General features: G+C 36.7%; 1 pseudogene; it reads right to left on the bottom strand.

Annotated features, from left to right (window-relative positions):
• Positions 1-4,663: 4,663 nt before the first annotated feature.
• Positions 4,664-14,480, bottom strand: part of LOC101119476 (pyridoxal kinase-like) — a 45,443-nt pseudogene continuing 35,626 nt past the window's right edge.

The following is a 14,480-nucleotide window of genomic DNA, read 5'->3' on the forward strand; positions in this document are numbered from 1 at the left end:
ACACCATTGTGGGTATCTGGGTCATGAAGATCTTTTTTGTGTAGTTCTTCTGTATATTTTTGCCACCTCTTCTTAATATCTTCTGCTTCTTTTAAGTCTAAACCATTTCTGACCTTTATTGTGCCCATCTTTGCCTGAAATATTCCCTTGGTATCTCTAATTTTCTTGAAAACATCTCTTGTCTCTCCCATTCTGTGGTTTTCCTCTATTTCTTTGCAATGATCATTGAGGAAGGCTTTCTTATCTTTCCTTGCTATTCTTTGGAACTCGGCATTCAAATCGGTATATCTTTCCTTTTCTCCTTTGCCTTTCACTTCTCTTCATTTCACAGCTATTTGTAAGGTTTCCTCAGACAACCCTTTTGCCTTTTTTTCCTTGGGGATGGACTTGATAACTGCCTCCCGTCCAATGTCACGAACCTCTGTCCATAGTTTTTTCAGGGACTCTGTCTATCAGATTATATTTTTCTGGAAAATTATACTTATTCTCTTCAATAACTAGCTGTACTTTTAGACATAAAGTCTATTTTGTATTATTTATTCAACAACATCCGCTTTCTTTCTTAAGAATATTGTGAATTATAACTTTTTAAGAATTCTTTTTTTCTCAAGTATCTATTTTCCAATTCTAAACCTTTCTCCTATCAGTAACAAAGCCCTTTGAAAGTCCTTAAACAATGTATTCATTTACCTTATGTTTTGGTTAAATTAAATATCATGGCCATGGAATTCTGGGGACTTCAGCTAAGGAGATAAGTATTTTGGGAGTAGAGAATTTTGTTTATGTGGTTAATAGAGTTACTTTCTTGGATTTTTAATTCTTGTTTGCCTTGTTGGTATGGGAATGCCTTCTAAGAGTTCTCCAGCCACATATGGTATAATCTTACCTGGCTTCACCACACAGAACTTATGGCCCTGAGGCTGAGCTGCCATGTGAACTTGTCCTACAGTCCCTAGCAACAAAGATATATGTGAAGTGGATGAGAAAAATGTTTTGAAAAACATGAATGTAAAAACTTACTTATATATATATATATAATCTTCCAATCAAATTGTAAGTACAGGATGTTGTCCTTCTTGGTGCTTATTCAAAACAGAAGCTCTGTCCTGTCTGGTACATATCCAATAATTTACATGTACAGTTATAAATACACACTTTTTAAAAAAGTACCTTATACAACAGAATTCAGTGTTCAGCAGGGCACAGACCTGTAAACATGCTGTAAATAAGCACACCAGCATGTCCACCCTTGTTTTATGCATCTCAACACATGGGAGCACATCTTAGTATATTTGATACATTTGTCTTTTAAGTTGCAGTTGTATGGCTTATGCTAAAAAAAGAAAGGTTTCCTTCTGATGTGACCCAAAATACTAACATTGATGAATATATCATAAAATATGCCACACAATGAGTTTGTAAGTAATTTGGTTAATGAATACATAATTCTTTAATGTATTTCCCTGTACAAGAAGATTTTAAAGCCTCTGAAACCTCACAGCTCATATATAAAGCAAACAGATAGGTTTTCCTAATTTTAACAACAATAACAAAAAAAAGTCTAAATGATATTCCTAATGATAAGCCATAAAATTGAAACTTTTCTACTTTACCAATATTAGAAACAAACTTCAATCATGCTTTAAAAATTGGAATTGCTTTTCTTTCTGTTCACTAAAAATTTTCCAAAATCTTTATTCTATGAAAAGCAATACAAAATATTCAGCCAAAAAGTTTAGGACATATAAAGATATGTCCAAAGGAGACTTCTAAAGTTCATTTGTTTATTTTGGCTTATGGTATTTGTGATGTGTGTGTGCTAAGTCACTTCAGTTGTGTCTGACTCTCAGTGATCCTATAGACAACAGCCCATTAGGCCTTTCTCTCCATGGGATTCTCCAGGGAAGAATACTGGAGTGAGTTACTATGTCTTCCTCCAGGGAATCTAACCCACTTCTCTTAAGTTTCCTTGCATTGGCAGGCAAGTTTTACCATGAGCGTCAAGTGGGAAGCCCATTTGTGGTTTTTGCCAGCTCTTAAAATTTAATTTGTTATATTTTTTCATTCTAAATAAATATTAAATTTTATACCAGATTTGTTATTAGTTATTCTTTATCTCTTTTTCTTAGAGAGAGAATCCCAAATTAAATAAGCCCCTGGATTCTTACAAAATCTGTATTTCTGTCTATCATTTTATTTTATTTTGTCACATAGTATATATAAAAGTATTTCACTGCAAGCTTTTTTCTGTATTTCATGTCCACTGCTAATATTTTTATTGGTCATGTGAATTTTTTTTCTTTGAAAAGTTTCCATCCATTTTGACTTATTTTATCATTTAAAATTTTTTCATATTTTACTTTGTGAAAGTCTTTTTATATGTAATATCTTAGTACTTCATTAAGTATATTACAAATATTTTATCCCACTTTGCAACATTTTGGCTTACTTTAAAACATCTTTTGATAAATATGTTCTCAGTTTTGATATAGTTAGATTTATGTCTTTTTATTTATTTATGGTCAACTCTTTTTTTTCTAAAGGTTTTATGTTTTTTTTCCATTTTTACCATGACTGACATGTCGCAAAAACAGTGAAGACTAACCTGGTTACCTTTGCAAGACTTGGCAATGATTCAAAACTAGTTTATTTTAAAAAAAATAAAAAAGGATCATATTTTGTAATTTATCTTCAAGGTCTTCAGGAGAAGGTTTGAATTCTATACTTTATTACTAAAGCCAACAATTCAACACCAATATATCTCTCATCTTAAAATAAGTATTATTTTATTTATAATAATAATTATTAAAATAATTTATAATAATAACTTTCTGTCCAGAGGTTTTAAAAACAAAAAAAACAGGAAAGAAAAGAAAAATAAGATTTCCCACTGGCTGGCAGTGTAGCCATCACCTCAGCTCTACTTGGCAGTGACAGTGTTTTCCATTAAAGGCTCTGTAGGGGCCAAGGCCCTGTGGGACTGTGGCTGGTCCCTTGACCGCTTTGTTGGGGGCTGTCCCCCACCAGGCTTTCCTCTTCCTGCTGGGCCAGCAGACCCTGTAAGGACATGACAGGGACACATACCCTGACCCTCTGACCCCTGCAAGGACCAGAGGACCCCTGACTCTGCTTGCAGGCACTAATTTCTGAGAGTTAGGACATTCAGAACAGGAGTAGAGTGGGGGAGATGGAAAAGTGTGGAGAGTCCAGCGGAGACCAGACAGACTTCATTTGGGGGCATTTTCAACAAAGGAGAGAACTCAGTACTGAGAAGGTAAGCATCTGGGAGACTGGGCACAGCCACAGATAGGTGGGTGTCTGGAGGCGGGGACAAGGGCTGCTCTAGGAGAGCCTATATTCCCAGGGACCCACTTCCTGAAGCCTCTCTGTTTCCCTTCAGCCTTAGGCTTCGAGGAGTTGCACACATCAGCAACCCCCAGAGTCAGGGTGGATGTTGAGCGTGGGCAGCCCTGCCTCATCCACACTGCGGGGGGGGGGGAGTCCTCAGAATTCTGGGCAAAGCGGGGCCAGGAATGTCACCGTAGCAGCGGAGGACTGGTCTGGTGTTAGGGCCTGCATGCTGGCCTTTGCTGCCACACCAACCAAGGAGTCTGACAGACTGCTCCTGTGAAGCTCCGCCTTGTAGGGAGGGGCAGGGCTGCAGCTGGTTTCTAGAACCCTCAAGCTTCCTGGTACCTGGCTGATACAGGATGCAAAACTTCTAGGGGAGTGGAGGCAGGGGAGCAAGATAACTGGCCAGTGGGGTTAAACACACCAAGGTGGGAGGTCAGGGCAGGAGCCTGCTCTGCCTTCTGTACCTGCACACCCACAGGGTGACAAACACATTTGTCACCAGCAGTAGGTGGCAAACATACCTTGACCTGTTCTACCATAAATAGGGTGTTTTCTAAAAGGAGTCCAAGGCACCGGTCTTCCCACAGGCACCCTCAGACAGCGGTGCACCAGCCTCTGCTCTGTCACCCAGGGTGTCCCTTAGAGACACTGATTGAGAAGGCAGGACCCTACTCACGTGAGATGTGCAGATTTTGGGGGTCTGGGGAAGGCCCCAGCCAAAGTGACTGGCACATCTGTGCTTCCGAGCTTAACAGGAACCGGTCCACACAGTAAATAGAAGTGGAGACTCTGAACACAACACGCTTTCCCCACCTCCACCCAGGGTCCTACCTGCGTAAAGGAAGAAGCAAAACGTTCTGAAGCGGGAACACAGGTGAGGGCAGAACAAGATTAAAGATATTTAGCATCATTTTTCTGGACATGAACACTAACCCTTGACTCAGGGATGCAGACACAGGGGCCTCTCTGGATCCCATACTCTGGTTGGACTTGAATATACCATGTACCCCAAGCCAGCCAGGGCCCTGGGGAAGAAGCCCCAGAAACATGAACACAGAGCTGGTTTTCCAGGAGCCTTGGGGGAGGGGAGCTGGGGGTCCCAAATTTCAAATTTCTGTGGTTGTTTTGTTATAGTTAAAAAGCACAGGGGGAGCACATTTTCACAATTAACGGATGCTGGACACTTATGAAAGAAAAAATATATATATATCAAGTTTTGGTCATAGATCTAAGGCAAAGTTACATTTCTCACATGGACACAAATGAGATACCTAAAGTCGGATGTTAAGGAGGTGGGTTCACACGTCCCTCACAGCACCTTGGCCTGGATGACGATTTCTGGGTTCTGCTCTGGATCATCCTCAGCTCCAACTGGGCCAGGCTGTGCTTCAGTCCTTCCCCAGAGTGGCTTTTGCACATTTTTTGACGGTCTGCTGCAGAACATGGGGCATGGCCGATGGAGTCTTCTTGCAGGCCACCTTGAGATTGTTGGGGACCACAGGTCTGAGCTGGTGATGATCACCCTGTCAGTGCCCACTGAGTGCAGCATGTCCATCACCACTAAGGCTTTTAACTGGCTCCCACACAGCAATTCAGCCTCAGACTAGTTGGGAGTGGTGATGTCTGCAACTTGCACGACTTCTTTATGTAAACAGAAAGGAGATCGCCATGGTGGTACATGGACCTTCTCCGTTCCACTTGTGTCCCATCTTAGGGTCTCATGTGCACACAAGCCTGGAGTTCTGCTGCTTCAGCTCTGCACGATGCCCACCACCATGGCCAGGAAGAACAAGCCTTTCGTGTAACTGCGAGCATGCAGTCATACTGGTTCACCTTGTTCAGCTTTAGCCCGTCATATAGCTCCTGGAGCTCATCTGAGTTCAGGTCTCGGCCCTTCCCGTGTGAGTAGCCTGTGTGGTTTGACAACTAAACAGTTTAGGGCATCTACCTCAAACTGCAGAACCTGCAGCAGGAACGTAGTCACTCGCTTGGGCACAGAGCTGTGAACCTTGTGGCACCTGGCATACCTCCACGCAGTGGGGTGGGGAGGGGCGGGAGGAAAGTGGGATTCAAGGTAGAGGGCGGGCGGGGTCAGCGTCTCAGCCACAAGCAGGGGCTGGGCTGTGGACAAGCTCTGAGTGGGCGTGCCAGACAGTCTCCCTCTCTAGAGGTATTTTATTTATTTTAAAAAATACATGTATTTATTTAGTTTCCACTGTGTTGTTGGGTCTTAGTTGCGGCAGCCGAGCTCTCCCTTTTAGCCGCGTGGACTCTTCCTTGCAGCTGACTGGCTTGACTCTCGTTGTGGCCCAGAGCACAGCGGGCTCCGTAGTTTGCAGCAGGCTGCTCTCTAGTTGAGGCACGCAGGCTTAATTTCCACAAGGCACGTGGAATCTTAGCTCACAACCAGAGATGGAGCCCCTGAACCCAGTGTTGGAAGGCAGATTGTTTACCACTGGACCACCAGGGAAGTCCCTAAAGCTATTTTATAGAAATTTTCATGGCACTAAATCTAAAATCTTTTAAAATAGGTTCTACCAGACACTTAAAACATTTCATTTTTGACATTTAACTCCTTAAATTTTTACGTTCTATGTTTATACATGGAATGAAGTTGATTCAAATTTTATCTTTTTTACATATGGATAGTCGTTTTTTCTCTAAACATTTTCCTTTCCCAACTAATCTGAAATTTAATCTCTGTCATGTATCAGCATGTGTGGCTATGCTTCTTAGTTTTCTATTTCAGTTGTTATTAATATTTTGTTTATCCTTGTACAAGTTTACACTTCTCACTTATTGTAGCTCTATGACAATTACTGATAACTTTCTGGTTAGTGCCTTTCACTGTTCTCTGGCTCTTACCAGCCTTTCAATCCTCCATGTAAAGTTTTAAGATCAGATTATGTTTCATGAATAACCTTGGTGTACATTGGAATTGTACTGGATATAATCTTTATCAGGAGATATATTATTTCCAAATATCAGTCTTTCAACCACAGACATGATATATGACTTCATATATTTAGATGTTAATAAATACCTGTTCATAAAGCTTTAAATATTTCCCTGTTAGCAGTCTTAAACATTTAAAAAGATTATTGATATAGTATTGTAAATTGTCATATCGCATTGTATTTTCAAAATGTTTATTACTGTTAATATATTTCCTATTTTACATTTGATGTCTCATTCTTTTTCTTATTACACTTGCCTAAGACTTCAAATCAATGTTTCATAAAAGAATTGGTACTATGGGTCCTTGTCTTAGTCCTGATTATAAAGAAAATTATTCTAATGTTTCAGGATGGTATTTATCTTAGATCTGTTCTCTTTACAAGATTCAGGATGTTCTACTATAAATTTTTGCTTACTAATAATATTCATTATGATGTATATTGGACTTTATTAAACACTTTTTTTATCTAAATAGATGATCATGTTTTTCCCCTATAATCTGTTAATGTGTTGAAATAAATATATGACTTTGAAAATATTGACCTAATCTCCCATAACTGGTGTATCTTTTTGGCCAACAGATATTATTTGAAAAATACATTTGGCTTCCGTTTGCTAATATTCTGTTTAGGATATTGCATCTATATTAATGAGTGAAACGGTTCTGGAATTTTCCTTTCTGATAATATAGTTTACTGGGTTTAATATCAGGCATATCCAAGAATAGTAGAATGAGTTTGGAGGATTTTCTCTTTTCGATTGTCTGTGATATTTGGTGTGATCTGTTTTGTTTTGTTTTTTTTTTTTTTTGAAAAATTGAAAGAACTCTATCTCCTGGTTTCTATTTTTATTATCAAGAAGTAAACTATCTAGTGTTTATTCCTTTGAAAAGAACCTTTTTCCTCTATCTCATTGTAATATTTTTATCTTTTTACTTGCTTTCTGAAGTTTCATTAAAATATTTCTTTGGATGGATTTCTTTAATTTATTCTGTAAACCCCACACTTTGAATCTTTTTGAATGTTTTGTTTGGCTTCTTACATTAGTTATAGAATATTCTCAGCCGCACTCTGTTTACCAATTAATTCCTTTCACTTTATCTGGACTAGTAATTGATGGACCAGTAATTAAACTATGTTAGACTCTCTCAGTTATTTTCACCATCACTTAACCTTTTTCATAGTTTCTGTTTTTCTTCTCTATGGTACGTTCTGGGTGCTTTCTTCTTACCTAGCTTCAATTGCAGTAATGCCTTGCCTCTAGTGTGTCTAATCTGCTATAGTCACTCATTGAACTTCTATTTTCATTTTTATATTTTAACTTTTTGTTAAGTTCTCTTTGAGTTTTTTCCAAAGCTGCTTGCTTCCTTTACTGTTTCCAGTTTCCTGAAGATAGAGTCAAACTTATATTTTGTTTCTTTAATTCTAGCCTGCATAATTGCTTTTATTCAAATAATATGAATATTTGATGAATTCATGGTTTATTTCCGTGATATGATTCTTTTTCTTTTGTCTTTTTTGCTGATTCTTACATATAGTGTCTTATTCCGTTGAATACGTTTGATTAATTTTTCTTAAACTACTTATGTTTTAGGGGGAAACTATCCATGAGAATTCTGAGCCCTAAAATGAAGCTTTTCTCCTCTAGAGAAGATTTTCATTTATTTCTTTCAAATTCCTGGTAGTACTAGAAATCTCCATCATCTTTACTGTAAATTTATGACACATTTTAATGTATTAACTGTACAGTGTGAATTTTTGGCCGCAAAGTCACCTTGGGACCAGTCTGAGATAGTACTTCACAAAATCAATTCTATATTATAGATTGGCTCTAGAAATTTAATTTTGCTGATTTATTTAAACAATGTTATTGGTTGTGTTTGAGTTTGCATACTTTGAGTTTGCACTGAAGTTAGTCTAAACACTTGAGAAATAGGACATTTGTTCTTTCCTTCAGATCCCAGTTATAGCTCTACAACACCTGTGTTACTGAAATGATCTGATTGCTATATATGTGTGAATTCAGTTAAAGATTAAGGTTGGATGGGTTTATTAGCTATTCAATTATAGAATTCATCATTGAATGTTTACAGAAAGTTGATTTGGCCAGAGTCCAAAATGTGGAGATGTTTTTATGGCATTGCTTATTTGTAAATGTTTTGCTTAATCAGGCTAAACTTTTAAGCAGTTAAATATGAATAGATACTGTGAATAATAATCTAAGCACCAGAGTAGTTGCAAATACCTTTAGCTAAAGGAAAATTCCATTCTGGTGCCTTTGTTAGCAATCAACATATGTATTTAATGTGACATTTTTCATCATTGTAATTAGCTACTGAGCTTCTGAAAGATGAAACACAATTTTTTAAAAGCAGTTTGCCTAGCTTGTAAAGATATAATATCCAGTCTTATATATCACTTAATAGATTTTTCTATCATTGCACATCTTTAAGTTTAATGATTGCTATCCTTATTTATTTAGAACCAAATATAAAGCAGCAGATGTACTGAAATGATATATCTGATTCAAATATTCATTACAACAATGTACATGTAATATATATTACTATATACATACTTGTGCCTACTTAGCGCAGATTTCCAGCACTACACATAAATGAGGCAACTATGATTATGACTCCCAAGCTCATGTGCTTTTAGATGTATAATGATAAAGTACATTACACTTCAGAGTATAAAGTTAGCAGTCCTTAGGTTGTATTAAACGGAAACTTTCTCAGCTTGAGCAAAAAGCTAATTTGTTAGGACAGCAGTGTATTTGGGCCTCAGGGATAGAAATTAGAATGGAAACACACTAAAGAATACATTAAGTTAATCCCTTGGTGCCTCTTATGTCTATCTTTCTCTGAATGTCATGCTTTATTTTTCTCCTTCATTGAAAGACAGTTTTTCTCTTGCTCATCCTCTCAGTAGAAAATGACACCAGCATTTGCTCTGGAATTTATGTAAAGTCATGAGGTAATTGAGAAAGACTAAATTTGCTCTCTCCGGGTCTCAGTTCTCAATATTTGACAAGGAATTGATTGGCTGAATTCTGAGCTCACTCCTGGGGTGTGAATCAAATAGAATCTTGATGGTTTCCACTGTACCAGGGTTGATGGAGAGAAAAGGGAATATTTGGAGGAAAGAGTTGCTGGAGAACAATTTAGTAGTATCTCTTATATTTGACCAGAGGCTGCATTCCCTAACTCCTTACCACTCAAAATGTGGTCGGTGGAATAATAACGCTGGTATTACCAGGGAGCTTGTCAGAAATTTAGAATCTCTGCTGCACGGTGTTTCTTATGAAATTTGGATTTGCATTTAACAAGATCCTCAGGTGATTTGAATGCAGATTAAAAATTAAAACATGGTTCTAATCTGGTAAAAAGTCAGGACCAGGTGTATAAAAATTGATTTTATTCAAGTATCTTTTACTCTTTTAGCTTCCTAAGTTAACCTTTTAACATTCTGGCAGAATCCCCATCAACTGATATACATATATTTAATATATATGTATTTATATTTAATTATAAAGGTAATCTTGACAGCATGTCAGTCACCGCAAATTCATTTTCATTAATGGAAAAATCAAACAGTTCAAGATTTAGATCCTAATAATTCAGGTCAATAGTTCCAATTTTATATATGGAGGATGGCATAATGTGTCTATTGACAATGTATTTCTAGTATTTTAAAGTTTTACAAATATAACTCATTTATATTAATTTCCGGGGAAGGAAATGGAAATCCACTCCAGTATTCTTGCCTGGAAAATCCCATGGACAGAGGAGCCTGTAGGGCTGCAGTCCATGGGGTCTCAAGAGTCAGACATGACTTAGCAAGTAAATAACCACTACCACCATATCAATTTCCAAAAAAGAAAAATAATTGATTGGACAACTCAAATGGAAACAACTAATTCAGGTAACCTTGATGAAGATGTTTAAGATCAATTTTTCTGTAAGCACATCTTATGGAATAAAATATTGGCTGAGTGTCATTAATATTTATTACACACTAAAACCTTCCTGAATAATATGTATAGATTTTTCTGGTTTATATTTTGTGGTGTTCAGATTGTGACCTGCCATTAACGGAATGTTTACAAATATAATTATTTTTATCTAGGCTTTCTTTTCTGACTTTATTATAGTACTATACATTTTAACTTGGGCTTGGGATATGGAGCTGGACTGACTTGGACTGGAATTGGGGTTTAACTTCTTACTAGTTTCATGGTCTTGGGCTACTTACATCAGCTACCTAAGCCTTGGATCCTTGTCTGTAGAGTGGAAATAATTGTTATAATTTTTTTTCTATAGAATTGTGAGACTTGAAAGAGACAGTGATTATGTCCTGGCAGAGAGTTAGCATGGTGTTTGGTCAGGCCACTCAAGGTGGCTGTGTTCTTGTTCTCTGTATATAATTTGCTCGAGTAGTCCACACGATATGTATACCCTACTGACATGAACATGCTTGCCCTCAACCCCAGCTAGTGATTGTTTTGATCCTTAGGGCAGATGCAGCTCACCTGCTAGTTCATTAAAGTGAAAGTCCTTGTCATGAGCCAATCTGCTGTCAATTTTCCTTATAAATTATAGCCTCCTTCTCCCCAGAGTAGCAAAGATGGCTGCCTATCCTGTCTATTTGCTGTCCATACTGAGATATCACTCCAGAATATTTTGCTGAGGACAGGTAAAATTCCCTGTCTAGTATGCCATCCAGGGTTTCCCTTGTGTCTCAGTAGTAAGGAATCCGCCTGCCAATGCAGGAGATGCAGGAGATGTGGGTTTGATCCCTGGTTCAGGAAGATCCCGTGGAGAAAGAGATGGCAACCCGTTTCAATATTCTTGACTGGGAAAACAAGGATAGAAGAGCCTGGTGGGCTATAGTCCATGGCGTCACAAAGAGTCAAGACAAGACTGAGCACACACACTTGCTGTTAACATCTCTGTCACTGTCTTCCAGCTCTTTCATTGGTCTTGGGGCTGGGCAACAATAGCTCAACATATAGTACAAATTTGTTGTGGTTATTGTTTGGCTACTGGATCTTCGTTGCTGTGCACAGGATTTCTCTAGTTGGAGTGAGTGGGGGCTACTCTCTAGTTGCGGAGCACAGGTGTCTCATTGTAGTGGTTTCTCTTATTGTGGAGGACAGGCTCTATAGCACACGGACTTAGTTGCCCCTCAGCATGTAGAATCTTCCCAGACCAAGGATCAACCCTGTGTCCCCTGCCTTGCAAGGTGAATTCTTAACCACTGGGCCACTAGGAAAGTCCTCAATTAGTTACTATTATAATCATTTACCTTTATATGCTCACCTTATTTCATTTGGTTCTTGACAGCAAGTTTTTCATGTTCCTTTTGGAAACATTTTTACCTTATCTAATCATCAACAAAAGAAAGCTTTCTTCTTTGTTCACAATGTTTTTTACTCAGTGGCTAGTTTGGATTAGAAATTTATTGCCAATAGATCTTCTTGAATGGGACTTTGAAAATTGTATGTGTTGCCTGTATTTGGTTATAAACTTCATTGCCGTTTTCAACTTGATTCTTATTTTGGTTCATTTCATGTAATTATATACCATTGTATATACTGTATCAGAAACAGGTAAGCATAGAAAAGTCAACGTGGAAGGGATTCTTTGATGTTTATATATATATTTTAAACACAAATAAATCTCTAGCTTCCTTACTTCCTGATTGGTTATTAGATTTGCCACGGATAATTCATGCAACATTTTAGGCATTGGAACCTCCAGGTTAGAAGTTTTGTAGTAAATTTATACTTTTCTGTAATCATAGAGGCAATTGTTGATCTCAGAAATGTTTATCTTTGCAAATATCCTTTTACTATTTAGGTGAAATATTTTCTGATTCAATATTGTTATTTCTCATATATTCCCTAAGATGAAAAATTCAAGTAGAATGTATCTCACATTCAAACACACTGAATTTTCATTTTTCAAAGTTTATTCTATTTTTCAAGTTTGGAACCAGTGGAGAGATAGAGGTCAGACAAAAAGCAAAATGTCACATTCATTTCCCTCATGAGTAACTGGAAAAGGTAAATTTAGATGTAAAGCTAAGTTGGCTTACTAATAATCCATCTCTGTATTAGACTAACTCACCCCATTAATGGGAGACCTGTATAATCCCAGAGTGGACATATCAGACTTTTTCCCTCTTATGAATAAGACAATAAATAGACCAGAATACACGCCTTCTGCAAACACAATAGAAGCACAGAAATTGCCAAGAGACTTGTACTTCTTTCTTCCAGAACCATCATCATCATGAACATCATTCCTCTTTCTATGATCAAGGTAATTAGAATTTTACTTTTTTTCAAGGTAATACAGTGAAATAGCACAAAACTTTAATATTACCTTGGAATTGAAGACATCTTTAGTGCGGGTAAATAATAGCATTCTAACATTCTGGTTAGTTTTCAAAATCTAAGCATAGATTATCCACCTTAAATATATTATTATTTTAAGCTTATGTAAGATTAAATAGAGATTTGTGATACCCTCAGAAAAGTAAAATCTAGCCCACTCTTTGGAACTGTCAATTCAAACTTATTTTAACTTTGAATGTCTAATTAAAATGCTGTAGGTTTCCTCTTACCATCGACAAATGGTACACCTTCTTTACTACACCTCTGCTAACTTCATATATTTCCTTCTGCCCAACTTTTGTTTCCCTAGTATATCAATAATTTCAGGGTGGGAGGAAGCTCACTGCATAGGATCCAAGGCAAACCATTAATTACAATGAAATTGCACTGATAAAAATCTCAAATCTCAATTTTATTTTTACATTTTTTCTTCTTTGGATCAACTCACTTTACTTTGATTCCTCTGGCTCCAACCTGAGGTAGACTCATTATATCCCTATAAGAAGCTAATCTCTTCCCATGACATGGGAATGCATGTATGGAATGCATAAGAAAACCACAAAGACAAGATTTATTTGTCAAATAACTAGCTCTAAGATTTCAAGAGTGGACAAATAAGTTGAAGTTCTGTTTGTCCTTTGCATTTTTATATCTTAATTGTAGTTTTCAAGATATTGTTTTTTCCCCCCCTTTTTTTTTTAAGGAAAACTTGCAACTTTTATCATTTAGTTTAACTGAACATTGTCCGAAACAAATTTGAGGACATCAATTTTTTTTTCAATATAAATACCCATTTAAAAATACATATGTTGGTTATTAGTTACATTCTTAAAGATGATTAAACTATCCTCTCTGGACAGTTTAACAGCATTATTACTGCATTCACATTCAACCATCTGGTTTACCTAAAGAAAATTAAAAGGATGATGTCACCAGAGTACCTCATCTACATTGCAAGAATTACACTGCATACACAAGAGTATTATTAGAAACATATGTTTAGTTTAAAAACGCCTTCCATTTCATTCACTGTGAGCCAGATTATATCAGTGACAAAAATTTCTCAGGAAGTTAGATAGCATTTGAATTTGTTAAATTACCACTAAAAGGCACAGCACCTTAAAACTAGTTTCAAATATCTATTGCACCAATCAAAATACTTGATTTACTCTAATGGGAACATTCTCCTCTTGAAACAAATAGAACAAAACAACACGACAACTGTATTATAGTTGAGAAGGCATAGCAAAGATTTATACAATGTACCAGCATTTATATTGTTTCATATTTAAAGAAAGGAAGATCAACATTTAATCTCACAGTGAAATTATTGACTTATTTTCACAAAGGGTTAAACAATTGAAAAATTGTCTGGCTTCTGAGAAGAAATGCAAAAGACATAGTGAAACATCTGAAATAAGCAATCAGAACAAAGCATTGTTTGGGGGCTGACCTAGTGTTTCAGCAACTTAATCTTAAAATAAAGAGCTGTCTATAATATTATTTTAGAACTCCCTCCTCCAAATCAGTTGCTCATAATTTCTTTTTAAGATATTTTTTCCTAACAGACAAAAAACTTTAGCAAAACTCATCTTACTTTAAAAAATAGTCTGTCACTAGCCTGGAAGAGGGGTGGTAGATATCAAACAATGACATATTTCTGAGAACAAGGATAAAGATGGAATGATTTTTAGATAGGCAGTCAACTACATCTGCTTCTAAGGGCTTATATGAAATCAATTTTAATGTAGTCAAATTATTCAATG

The sequence above is a fragment of the Ovis aries genome, chromosome 6 (genome assembly GCF_016772045.2).
Source record: "Ovis aries strain OAR_USU_Benz2616 breed Rambouillet chromosome 6, ARS-UI_Ramb_v3.0, whole genome shotgun sequence".
Lineage (NCBI taxonomy): Eukaryota > Metazoa > Chordata > Mammalia > Artiodactyla > Bovidae > Ovis > Ovis aries.